The following is a 14470-nucleotide window of genomic DNA, read 5'->3' as shown; positions in this document are numbered from 1 at the left end:
TAACGTTAGCATTAATGCCAAAATTATCTGAATATCATATTAATTTTAGAGTACGGTAATCTACTGGTTATTCGGTAGTGAAAGTATTGGTAATAAAATCACAAAATTCGAATGCGAGTGACCCTTATATAATTGTGGGAACGAAAAGTTGGTTTGTCGGATAATATATATAATTCGGAAATATTCAGTTCAAAATTTCTAACGTTTAGACGGGATAGAGTGTCGAAAGGAGAAAAATGTTCATTTGTGTTAGGTCAGAGCTAAGCAGTACGTTAAGGGGACCCGAAATGGAGATTTAGGGCCACAAAATCAATTTTCTTACTTTTAATCTACTTTAGAATCTCTGCGTTAAAATTATATATAAAACACTTTTGTATGACAAGTGTATTTCTTTTAATATTAAAAATAGCTCATGCATGAAAAGTAGTAGCTGGTAGCCATCACGGCCGACGGAGTTATCTCTAAGGTTTCAGTGTGTGTACTTCAAATGTAGCACTTCTGTAATGGGGTGGGTGGTTTGATTACTGGTAAAAAGTGTAACCATACACACGGTCTACCTCTTGCTATGATGGAAATAATAAAGCTTGTTTTTAGGGACGTAGCATACCCTGGTCTGCTGAAGGAATATCTGCGCAGACGGACAGAAAATCCAAATGATAGTGTAAACAATGTAATCTGGAGTAGGATTCCTAAGACTGTGTTTTGGGTATTTGTACCCTAAACCTCGGAGTAGTTGATGCAGTGGCACGTTCAAGGAAGGAAATGTAACAGGATGTAAGGTTTTGGAAAAGTTGGTTTTGGGTGTCTGGTGTCGAATTGCTGCGACAAAAAAGACTACTAAATGCTGACCGAAATTCCAGAACTTAACCAAGGAAGCCAGAAAATGACATAGTGCAGTCAAGAGAAATTTTATAGACCAGTTTGAAGAGGAGGAGGATGACCGAAGTTATGAGGCGGGCTTATTTTGACATTCTGACTTTGGAGGCTGTTTTTCCGTAAGTTTACTTTTTTAATTACTTAATATACCTTTTCTCAGCTTTTACTACATGTAGGAGCTTGAAACTTTCACAGCTTATTTATTGAAGTGTTATACATTTACCAAAGCTCTCTAATTGCTTAATTTCAAATTTCTAGTCACCTGAATGAAAATTACATTCTTTAAAGTGTATATTACTTTTGACACTTTTAACAATAATTGTATGTATTAAATCTGAGGCACAATTTTAATTATATACGCTTTAGTAGTTAGTCAAGATACGTATCTTAAACACACAAAAATTTAATATAGCTTGGAGGAAAGGTACATCAAACATTGATAATTTATCATTGCAGAGATAGGGCATTGCGGGTCCCCTTAGAATGGGTTCTGGATGACTGCCATATAATTGGGTTGGAGGTAAATAATTCACCCAATAAACAAAATATAGTCATTATTGGAGCTTATCGCCCGCCAACACGATCACTCGTCTTTCAGAATTGGCGTGCGCTAATATGAGCTACGGGAAATGAACTATAATCGCAGGGGATCTTAATCTACTGGGGACCTATCGCAGGAAGCAGTTAACTTGTAGTGTGGAATAATGGATTTTACCAAGTCTTTACAAAGAATACGCGTAAACGAGCACTTTTAGATATTTTCCCAGTCAGACCGGACGACATCTTGTGACGTAATTCAGGGGAGTAGTGACCACAGTTCAGTGGTACTCGATCTCTCTTGGGGAACTTGTAATAAAAGACATGTGGTAATTTCTATGTCTATTTGGTGCTATGTGAGGGGAGACTCCTTAGGTTTTCAAAGCTATTTGAGGCCGTGCTATATTAATTGGTTAAAGGAGAGCAAGGGGCTGGACGACATTTGGGAGAATTTCAAAACCATTTCAAATACGGGACTGAATAAATTCGTTCTTAAACAGATAATTAGAAAAAATTCAGATCCACCGTACTACACCGCGATCATTAGGAAGCTTAAACGTAAGACTAGGAGAGCGTTCAAAAAAAAAAAAAAAATAATGATGCGTGTAAAGCGGAGTATAGACGTTTGGTGAAGCATTTGCTAGCAGAAAAGAACGTGGCTGATGAGCAAAATCTGGACAATATCCTAAATGAAAATCGAAAATTCCTGGAACCTTTTTAAAAATATGTACGAAGATTGAAGGGAGAGAACAAGTCAATTCCTTCTCTTTATATAGGGGGCGATTTACTGGCGAACCAGGTAAAGCGGAAGCATTAAATATACACTACGGAAAGGTTTTTAATCCGACGGCCCAGTTATTCAGGGACTGTTTTCCGAAAACTAATATTGATTTCCAAATTAAAGTTTCATTATTGCGTAAACGTTATTCCAAACTAAAAAAAAAAAAAAAAAAAAGATCTTGTGGGCCAGATTCTGTTTCTGGAGAGACACTTAAACTCGGGGGAAAAGCAATCTTACTGTACTTAATAAGAAGGCTCTAGACGATTGGAAATCGACCATTGTAGTTCCTTTTCACAAAAGGGGGTGACAAGAGCGACTTGAATAACCACAGACCTGTAATTTTGACGTCAATCGTATGCAAACAAATGGAGTAATTAATAGTAGATTATTTGAGGTTAAAATGGGACTCTTCCGGAATAATATTTAAGGGGCAGCACGGTTTTAGGGGAGGCTTCTCCTGCGAAAGCCAGCTCTGTTCTGTATGTCAAGATATACCGGATAAGCTCGATAATGGGTCAAGGAATGATGCAGTAGTAATTTATTTTGCTAAGGCATTCGATCGTGTGCCACACGACATCCTCGTTAACAAATTAGCGCGTACGGATATTGACATCAGAGTGGTGAGATGGATACGAGAACTCCTCAATGTAAGATCTCAGAAGGTGCGCGTGGGCGAAACGCTATCTTCTCCAGTAAACGTTACGTCTGGTGTAGCTAAGGGTAGCGTTATTGGGCCGATTCTTTTCATACTTTTCATGAATTACATGTCAGATTCGATAAAATCGCTAGTGCGTCTCTTTGCTGATGATTGCGTCATATACCGGAAAGACAGAGGAGGACGAACTATTTCTTCAGCAGGATTAAGATACGATTGAAAAATGAGCGCGTGAAAATCTAATGAAAATCCATAGTGGAAAAGTAAGAAATTGTGTTTCAGTACAAGAAAAATTACAGGAAAGAGGGATTACGAACTTGGGGGTGGAAGGAAGTGTTGCTGAAGTTGACAGTTGTAAGTACTTAGGTGTTACTACTAGAAAAGACTTAAACTGGTCAGAACAAGTGGAAAATATAGTTAAGAAATCCTGGAGATCTTTACATTTTATTATGTAGAATCTCAAGGAAGCTAATTCTGGTGCCAAAGAAAAGCTTCTAAATGTTTGGTAAGGTCGATTCTCGAATATAGGTCTGCGTGCTGGGATCCGTACAGGGTGGGTTTAATAAATTCCCTAGAAAAAGTTCAAAGAGCGATGTGTTTCGTAAACGGGAATAGGAGAAATGCCATTAATTGGGAAAGTCTTGAATCCAGTAGCACGCCTGTGTGGTCTTTATAAGAGCTACACGGGAGGGGCTGCCTGTAGTAGTAATAGCAATAGGTTAGAACCTCCCTCGTACTTATTGAGAAATGATCATAAGCATAAAATTAGGACCTAAAACCAGAAAACTGATGTGCGCAAGTTTTCCTTCGTAAACAGGACTATAAGGGATTGGAAGAAATGACCTGCAGCAGTCTTTGATAGATTCCCTGCCGGTATAAAATCGTTTAAGAAGATCATTAGTGATAGTTTGAAGTGGAAAGTAACATTTGTAAACGACGGACACTGAATTTGTGATTTTCTGCTGGATTTAGAATATTAAACTAGTACTTCTTGTAATATTTTCTCTCCATGGAATTGCTTGTTGTACTCTAGTTGTTGTAGCTGTTGTTGTTGTTGGCTAATTACGTTTTTAGCTTTACTATATCATAAGTGATGTTAAGTTATTAGTTAACTCAACCTATAGTACTGTAAGCCGTAGTGTTAAGTACTGGAATTACTTAAGTTGTGTATGAATTTGTATATGATGATGCTGGATTTAGAATGTTAAATTAGTAGTAGGCCTATTTTTATAATATTTTCCTTCCAAGGAATTGCTATTGTACTCTCGTTGTTGTAGATGTTGTTGTTCTTGTTGTTGTTGTTGTTGTTGTTGTTGTTGTTGTTGTTGTGTAATTACGAGGGCGAATCAAAAAAGTAAGTTCCACTTCCAAGTTATGGCCATTTATGAAACCAGCTTCACATAGGGAACAAGGCTATGGCAACATACAATGTAAGTTCACTTTTACACATAGTCCCCGAGAGGGGACTGTAAACATTTCTCGGAGCGGTCAACCAGCGCTATGTAACCACCTGGAGACACCTGCCTTCACCTCCTCATCGTTTCAGAAAGAGTGCCGGTGTAATTTTGTTGCACGATAACGCAACACCTCATACGGCCTACCAAACGTCAGAACTGCTGCAGCATTTCCTCCATACAGTCCATACTTAGCGCCATGTCATTATCATGTGCTCGGTAAGCTATAAAAAGGATCTCGGTGGATGACGATTCTGAAACCATAAGGGGGTGAAAGCAGCTGGTTATATGTGGCTGGAGGTGATTTCTATGAATCCGGAATCAAAACGTTGGTTAACCATTCGGATAAATTTTCACAATCTCTTGGCGACTATGTAGAAAAGTGAACCTGCATTTTATGTTGTCATAGCCGTGTTGCCTATGTGTAGGTGGTTTCATAGATAGCCATAACTTGGTAGTGTAACTTACTTTTTGATTCTCCCTCGTACGTTTTAACCTTACTTTATTATACCTTGTAATGTTAAGCTAGTAGTAAGTTCACCCGATATTGTTGTAAGCCGTAGTCTTAAGTACTGGAAATAATTCAGTTGTGTATGAAATTATGATGCTGGATTTAGAATGTTAAACTAGTAGTATTTCTTGTACTATCTTTTTCCACAGAATTGCTTTTTGTACTTTTGTTGTTGTAGTTGTTGAGTAGTTATGTTTTAACATTACTTTATTATCACTTGTAGTGTTTAGCTAGTAGTAAGTTCAACCACGGTAGCCAGAAGAGAGACGGTAGGTGTCACGAGACGGATGCGCAATAGACTGCCGTGATCGTGACGTCACTGGACCGTCCCTCCCATTACACTACGCATTGTTTGGCGCGTTAATATCAATCTATATACTCGTTGGTGTCGGCGTTTTCATTCTAAGAAGTGAAGTTCGGTGCATTGCTGTTCGTCTGCGGTGTGCACACTGTTTCTTTAATTATTTAATTACTTTCGAGGCTTGCGAATGTTTTGAAAGTCGTGAATTTTTTGCGCACGGTATCGTTCGTGAGTGAAGTGAATTCCAAATGTATATGTCGTGTTTGTGCTGATAAAATGCTGTGCTGTGCGGTTTCAGGCTGTACAAACCATTCCAACAACGCAAAGAATCGTATGTTGCCCTTTTATAGATTCCCAAATGACCTAACTCTGCACAAACAATGGTTACATTTTTGTAAAAGAAAATATGATTTAACTCTAAAATCGGACGTATATGCTCAGAACATTTTCTGCCCTCCGATTTTGAAAGAGATTTGCAATATGAACTATTAGGCCCCCTAAGTGCTTGTTGAAAAAAGGAACAATTCCTTCCCAAAGCATTCCCACGTTTTCTGCATCAATAGACAGTTCAGAGATAAATACACGAGCCGAAAGGCGGGATTGTAAAAAGTTCTAGAATCGCTAATAAGAAAATCTGTAGAGAAAACAAATGAGCTTGACGGCCTTTCTCAGGAAGGACAAATTAACGAACAGTTACGCCAAAATAAAGACATCTAGTGCTTGAAGTGTGAATTAGCTGATTTGATAGTCGAAAATGAAGAATTAAAAGAAAGAAACAAATTACTGAATATCTAAAAGGTCCCAAACCAAAATAACGAAATTGGAGGAATTTTTTTAAAAACTTTGAGGAGTTTTTATTCTAAATGTCAGAAACAATATTTTCTAAAGGGAAAGTGTACAAATTGGTCCCCTGAAGATGTAGCCAAAGCAGTTACAATTCGGTGTACCTCCGGAAAAGCTTTGTCGTATGTTAGGGAAACTCAAATGTCGCCTTCTTAGTGAAACAACAATAACACGGCGGTTGTCACAATTTTCAAATCCACCTGGGTTTTGAGATATCAGTTTTAACCTACTAAAGGGTCAAGCAAATATTATGAATTATAATTTTAAAGGATATGTAGTGATGAACTTTAACGAGATGAAAGTTATATTTAGTGTGTCCAATGTAAATGTGCAGGTTATAATAACAAGAAGTCTGACTATAAAATGGAAACAGCCTGTCTACTATCAGTTTGACCAAACCATCACTAATGATTTATTTTATGAAACGGTAAAACTTGTTGAGGAAACGGGATTTCGCCCAATGGCTTTTGTGAATGATAGGGGTGGTTCCAACCGAAAGTTAGGCATCGGTATTCTATAAAAATATCCATGTACTGATGGCCGTGTGATTTGGACATTTTGTGACGTTCCTCACATCCTTAAGCTAATAATAAACCTTCTGTTAGACCAAGAATCTGCATCTGGAAAATCTGTTACAAAAGACATATTTGTAGAATTAGCAGAGTACCAGAAAATTGAGGACTTAAAATTCATTAACAAAATAATCGAACAACATATGCTAGTAACTGGTAGTGAACGACAAAACGTAAGAAAAGCTGCTGAACTTCTCTCTGGCACTGTAGCCAAGGCTATATCGTATATTTTTCGTGGGAATGAACGTGTAGTATAGTTTGCTGAAACTGTTAATGATGGATTTGATGCTATTATTAACAAAATCCCTCCATCATCCAACACACACGTTCAAAAGTGCTTACGGAACAGGTTTAGAGGAACAGGATGTTACCCTGAATAAAATGTTCGACCTATTTTCATCAGCAAGAGTTATCGGAAAGAATGACTGACAACGTTTTCAAATAGGCTGTATGGTTTCCATCCGTAATTTGCAGGGATTATTTCGAAACCTAAAATCCGAAGGATATCAATATCTACAAGCATCGAAATGTAATCAACGGGTTTTAGAGTCATATTTTTCTATGATCAGGGGCTACTAGTTTAACTAGTTTAACTATCTAAATCCAGCATCATTATATAAAACTTCACACACAACATAAGTATATTATTATTATTATTATTATTATTATTATTATTATCACTGGCATCTAGGAAAGGAGGGTGCGATCAGTCGTTGAGAGGAAGTTGGATGAAAACCAGTGTGGTTTCAGACCACAGAGAGGCTGTCAGGATCAGATTTTCAGTATGCGCCAGATAACTGAAAAATGCTACGAGAGGAATAGGCAGTTGTGTTTATGTTTCGTAGATCTAGAGAAAGCATATGACGGGGTACCGAGAGGAAAATGTTCGCTATACTGGGGGACTATGGAATTAAAGTTAGATTATTAAAATCAATCAAAGGCATTTATGTTGACAATTGGGCTTCGGTGAGAGTTGATGGTAGAATGAGGAGAATAATGGACTCTGCTATGGAGGGTAAGAGAAGTAGGGGTAGACCAAGGCGACGATGGTTAGACTCAGTTTCTAACGATTTAAAGATAAGAGGCATAGAGCTAAATGAGGCCACAACACTAGTTGTAAATCGAGGATTGTGGCGGCGTTTAGTAAATTCACAGAGGCTTGCAGACTGAACGCTGAAATGTATAACAGTCTATAATTATAATGTATGTATGCATGTATGTTATTATTATAAGATACAGTATGTGTTTAGAACGACTGTAAATTATATTGACATATGCACTTAAAAGTTAAAATAAAGTCATTCTAGATCACGATCTCTTCCACTCCCTGCAGTATGAGTTTTGCGGTAAATAAAGAATATTTCACTTTGCCACCTCTCATAGAACTACCACTCTTTAGCAGCTTATTTTTTAAGAGATCGAAATTCTTTCTCTTCCTGCTTTCATTGATGTTAAGATGCATGGATATCGTCGTTGTTTTGTTGTACGGTATTTGTTTTGTTATATAGCACGCGATCCAAAGTACCCTACACACGTCTAACAACCCTTCATACGAAACTGTTACTGTGCGATGAGAAGTGTTTCATCATCATCATCATCTGTTTACCCTCCAGGTTCGGCTTTTCCCTCGGACTGAGCGAGGGATCCCACCTCTGCCGCCTCAAGGGCAGTGTCCTGGAGCTTCAGACTCTTGGTCGGGGGATACAACTGGGGAGTATGACCAGTACCTCGCCCAGGCGGCCTCACCTGCTATAGTGAACAGGGGCCTAGTAGGGGGATGGGAAGATTGAAAGGGATAGGCAAGGATGAGGGAAGGAAGCGGCCGTGGCCTTAAGATAGGTACCATCCCGGCATTTGCCTGGAGGTGAAGTGGGAAACCACGGAAAACCACTTCGAGGATGGCTGAGGTGGGAATCGAACCCGCCTCTACTCAGTTGACCTCCCGAGGCTGAGTGGACCCCGTTCCAGCCCTCGTACCACTTTTCAAATTTCGTGGCAGAGCCGGGAATCGAACCCGGACCTCCGGGGGTGGCAGCTAATCACGCTAACCACTACACCACAGAAGCGGCGAGAAGTGTTTACGTAAGTTAATTCGCGAGTCGACAAGTTTTAGAGTTAGTGAGTGTACCGTTGCGGCTATGTACAGGCGAGGCGCTTGTTCTTCGCTCGACTTGGCCCAAGCCCGCAAGAGAAGTCTTTGATCTTCAGGGTTTGTTTTAATTAAAAGTTTTCGTTTATCAGGAGGTTAGGAGTTGGGGGGAAAGCAGGCGAGGGTAGCGCTAGTGTTGTCATCTGCTCGCATGAATGCTAACCCGGAATGTGTGTTTGTTTTATTTATTTAAATCTAAGAGCGCAGTGGGCTCATAAGGGTAGCCGTCAAAGGGACAGACTGTGGACTGGAGTATGCAGTGATTAAACGATCGTTCGCGAAGCTGCGTCACAGCCTAACATACAAATAGCGATTCAATCTCTGTACCTCCAACGGTATGTTCTTCAATCCTTTCATGACTTCAACAAACTGGATGGTTAAATTGGATCGGTAATTAAGGGAACGAAGTTCTCATTCATCAAAGCAAACGAAGATTGATAGTTTTCAAGACGAATTTAATGCTTCGTCCGCCTCTGTGGTGTAGTGGTTAGTATGATTAACTGCCACCCCCAGAGGCCTGGGTTCAATTCCCGGCTCTACCATGAAATTTGAAAAGTGGTACGAGGGCTGGAACGGGGTCCACTCAGCCTCGGGAGGTCAACTGAGTAGAGGGGGGTTCGATTCCCTTCTCAGCCATCCTGGAAGTGGTTTTCCGTGGTTTCTCACTTCTCCTCCAGTCAACTGCCGGGATGGTACCTAACTTAAAGCCACGGCCGCTTCCTTCCCTCTTGCTTGTCTATCCCTTCCAATCTTCCCATCCTCCCGCAAGGCCCCTGTTCAGCATAGCAGGTGAGGCCGCCTGGGCGAGGTACTGGTCATCTTCCCCAGTTGTATCACCCCGACCCAGAGTCTGAAGCTCCAAGACACTGTCCTTGAGGCGGTAGAGGTGGGATCTCTCGCTGAGTCCGAGGGAAAAGACAACCCTGGAAGGTAAGCAGATTAAGAAAAATTTAATGCTTCATTTAGTATAAAGATTGTATTTTAATTAAAGCGAATATGGTATTTTGAACTATGCAATAATTTGGCTAAATCTACCAGCCTTGTGATATAGGGCCTATTAGTAGCATGTCTACCTCTCATCCGAAAGCCTCAGATTCGATTCGTTGTTTGCCTAAGGATTTTAATCCTTGACTGAGAGTTGGGACGAGATTCACTCGGTTTCGTTGGACCAACAGAGGGTATGTGAGGCAACAGACCTGATTATAAAACGCAATGTCGTCATGCTAACCACGATTTAATATTATATTTGCAATCCATATGACTAAGCAGCAGTAGTCGCGGCAAACCAAGGTCATTATTTCTGTATGGAGTTGATCTAAAATCTATATAATACTACAACATTATAAAGTTGGTGAATTTACTGCGTACCTTCGTCAGTCACGAGATGGAGGTCTGTCATATTACTCTGGAAAGCTGAGAGAGGACATTTGAACACTATGTGATCCATAGTTTGAAACGTGTTCTATTGGAAAGGATCTAAGCACTACTGCCATCACACCGTAGAGTGCGTTCAAGTTGCCCGTTGTGGGCCAAGTCAATGAATTGTAATCGAAACCGATTTTCAACTTATTAGGTCGTGTTACGTACAACAGAACAAGGATGACGTAGGCCACCATAGCTGAATTGGTAGAGCAACCGATGCGAAATCGGGAGGTTGTGGGTTCGGATCCCACTGGTGTCCAATTGGCCATTTTTGTTCTGCACTTAACATCTCTTCTACACGTACTAAATAAACCTAACACGGTCGTAAAAGAACAAGAGTTGACCAAGGGAGGTCGGATAAGTTAGATCCAAATGAGGAGCCTGGCACAAGTAAGTGGAAGCCATGCCAGAGTTCAACTGAGGGCCCTGTGGACGCCAACCCACGCTCCAAAATTCAGAGTCCATGGGCCCCCTTTTGTCGCCTCTTACGACAAGTAGCGGATACCGTGGGTATTTTTCTACTGCCCCCACCCACAGAGGGAGATGATATTAATTTTGCCAGACCCGAGGAATCTCATTATCCCGCCCTCCATGGTCCTTTCCTCTCTTTTACCTGTACACCCATGCTGCGAAGAGTTGGAATATTCTATTATTTTCCTCTGATTAGTATTAAGGGAGAATGGTTGTCAAATAGTATTTCTCCTTAAACCAATAATAATCATTATCACGCAGCCAACTTGCTCGACATTTTACTATTATTATTATTATTATTATTATTATTATTATTATTATTATTATTATTATTATATCTTTCCTACATGATTTCCTTCAGTTAGTTGTCGTTGTGGATGTTTTCCGAATATGATGGTATGGTAGTAATATGGAACACAAGAGAGTCTCTCATTTCCGCATCTACCATGGTCTCTCCATTTCCTACCGAAGCAGACTTTAGGGCTATATGCGTTAGTTCCCGTTGTTAGATTTTGCTGATTTTGCTGTGTGTAATTCTTCGTTACGAACCGAGAACTCCGACCGGTTTTCGAGATGTAAGGATAAAACCGAACGGACCACAGGTCTTGTATTCCGTACGTACTTCTTCTTTATTGCATTAATATCCCCTTGTCGCTTAACATTACATAATACACCAACAACGTATGAAACACGATCCCTGGTTACAAAACGCATGCAAGGACCTCGTTGGTAAAATTACAGGATTTTTATCGAAGTTATATTTATTACTACGTTAACTTTACATTACGCATGCAATGCACTCAACGCTGAATTTTAATTGCACTCATCATCATTAGTACGTAAAAGCATTATGATATGGGATATTTATCAAATCCATGTTTATAGCCGAATGCATTAAATACTTATTTTAATTTTATAGATATTGGCAGCTGCTTGTCGCCAGGCTTTCTTCAGCCATAAAGTGCATTTTTACTCTGCGTACGTGTTTATCTACTATTGTGTAACTTCCGATGTGTTATAATGAAATATGTATCATAAAATTAAGATACTGTAGCTTTAATGGGTTATAATTTGCGTTTATTTTATGTATCGGGCGAGTTGGCCGTGCGGTTAGGGCCGCGCAGCTGTGAGTTTGCATCCGGAAGATGGTGGGTTCGAATCCCACTGTAGGCAGCCCTGAAGATGGTTTTCCGTGGTTTCCCATTTTCACTCCATACAAATGCTGGGGCTATACCTTCATTAAGGCAACGGCCGTTTCCTTTCCACTCCTAGGCCTTTCCTATCCCATCGTCGCCATAAGACTTATCTGTGTCGGTGCAACGTAAAGCAAATAGCTCTTTTATGTATACGACTTAAGGTTGATTCATAAGTCATGATAACTATTTATTATCTGCAGTAATATAATGAGTGCTCCAGAATTTAACCCGTGAATATCTGGTGCTTGAGCTGTATTTATTTGGACTATTTAGCGATTACTTAAATAAGTAATGCTAATACACGTAAATAAATATAAAACAAATAAAATGCATGTCATGGCCTGGCTGTAGCCAACTCAGGGAACAAAAATTTCACCACGGAAACATGCTGTTTAATTTTTTCATTTACAATTTTCGGGCTTTCGGCTTCGTTAGAATAACAGAGTTACGTCCTCTTGATTGTGCGCTCTGTGGTCAAGTGCGTTATTGAAGATAGATCAAAGAAGCTATAAAGATGTCTCAGTTCACTATTCTGATGAATGTACATAACAAGTGCATGCAGACGCGATAAGATGAAAGTGACAAGACGAAAACGAAAAATTATAGTGGAAGACAGCTGTTGATTGAAGTTCCTAATATTCTTATACCGGATTCGTAACTTATTCATGGACTAAATAGTCTCCCGAAAATGCACCAACGTTGAAAACAATACGTTCAGAAGTGTGTGATATGTACTTCGTAATGTTGCCACCAGATGGGGCACTGGTAACAGTCGATTGGTAACAGAGATGTTTAATGGATGTAACTCTATTCCCCAACCTTAGCCAGGGTGATTTCGATGTCGTTTCTGAAGTAAAGAAGCCATTGCTTGGGGGAAGCTTTGCCAACATACAAGACGTCGTAACCGCAGTTCGGCGTGATGTAGCACACATTAAGGAATCTTATGAAACCCAAAGTACTCTATGTCTTTCCCATGGGAACAAACCGTGGACAAGCTGGGAGACTACATTGATTGTGAATGGAACGCCCATTTGAAATGTTACTTTTATTCTATTATTCCAGAATTTCATGTACGCATACCCCCATCTGGTACTAATATTGTGAAGTGCATGTGACAATTTCAAACGTATAAGTTAGGTTTCCAATGTTGGGATACTTTCAAGAAACACAAACTAGTTTACAATAATAATAATAATAATAATAATAATAATAATAATAATAATAATAATAATAATAATAATAATAATAATAATAATAATAATAATAATAATAATAATAATTGTACCGGGAGGTACACATCTACGCCGCACATTTAAATCTTGCGCCTTAAAGAACCCCTCTACAGGAGAAACAGTGAACTTGAAACTAGACCAACTTATAAATTTTCTCTGAAGATGGCACCACTAAAATTTTGTTATTGTGAAGTTTCCAGTACTGTGTGAATTTCAACTCGTTTTTGTTTGCCATTCATCAAGAAGTTGGGACATTCTCTCATAGATGTCACTGCTAGAAAACTATGACCATGCACCCTGGTGCGAAGTGAAAGAACCTTTTTGAAGAAATTTTGTATTCATAAGTTTTTTTCTTACTAAATTTTCTTCATTCATCTTTGGGTTGGCAATATTTATCTTTTCTTTCCGCCAGTTTTGAATTTAGCCAATCAAGAATTTCTGTAATTTATTTTCAACCAATCCCGTATTTCTTCTTCGATATCGAGTGTAAACTTATCATCCACCAATAAAATTGTGAGGGTGTGGCTGTTTTATTCGTGAAAGGTCTCGAACCTTCCCCGAGGGTTTATAAACTGCAGATTATCTCGTCTCTTGGCCATATGATCATCGTCTAACTTACTGTGTGTGTCAAGCAGGGGGCGGGAGGCGCCTTTCATCAGGCAGCAGTTCTTCAGTAAGGTAATGGCCTGTTAACATCTTTATTTCTTTGCCCCGCAGTTTAACCTGAGGGAAAGGTCCGAAACCTTAAATATGTTACTAACTTCTCTAAAATGTAAATTTCCTGTCGGCTCTGGGTTACTGTAGTCACGTCCTCGTTCGTGAACCATGGACAACGGCTGAGTGGCCTAGTAAGTGGTCCTGAGAGTCGGGATACCAGTTGCTATGGAATGGGAGTGGGCGTCTCGGACATATTCTGAGTCGTGGCCCTCCTTGTGCTCAGGCGGCTAGGACTATACAATTCACCGGTGGTCCATAACTCGTTAGAGGACAGATCCTCACTTGGACTATGTGCAAGTAGGGCAGCATCCTGCTTCATGAATTTACCGAGCTCAAAACACTTTAAGCAAGCCTCGGACCTATGGGAGTAATGGAGTCCCACTCCCATTTGACAGGCGAGGGACTCCTTGGAAACAGCTTGGCGAACGAAATGGAATTCGATGGGGAGCTATCAATATTAATGGGGCTTATGGAAGAAAGAAGGTAGAACTGGCTGAGTCAGCAAAGAGGATGCATCTGGATGTGCTAGGAGTAAGTGATATTCGGGTAAGGAGAGATAAGGAGGAAGAGATAGGAGATTATAAAGTGTACTTGACGGGTGTTAGAAAGGGAAGGGCAGAGTCTGGGGTAGGGCTCTTTATCAGGAATACCATTGCACGCAACATAGTTTCGGTTAGGCACGTAAATGAGCGAATGATGTGGGTAGATTTGTCAGTGGGAGGAATTAGGACAAGAATTGTGTCCGTGTATTCA

This window comes from Anabrus simplex, chromosome 1, assembly GCF_040414725.1.
Source record: "Anabrus simplex isolate iqAnaSimp1 chromosome 1, ASM4041472v1, whole genome shotgun sequence".
Lineage (NCBI taxonomy): Eukaryota > Metazoa > Arthropoda > Insecta > Orthoptera > Tettigoniidae > Anabrus > Anabrus simplex.
Note: the sequence above shows the minus strand (reverse complement) of the source record.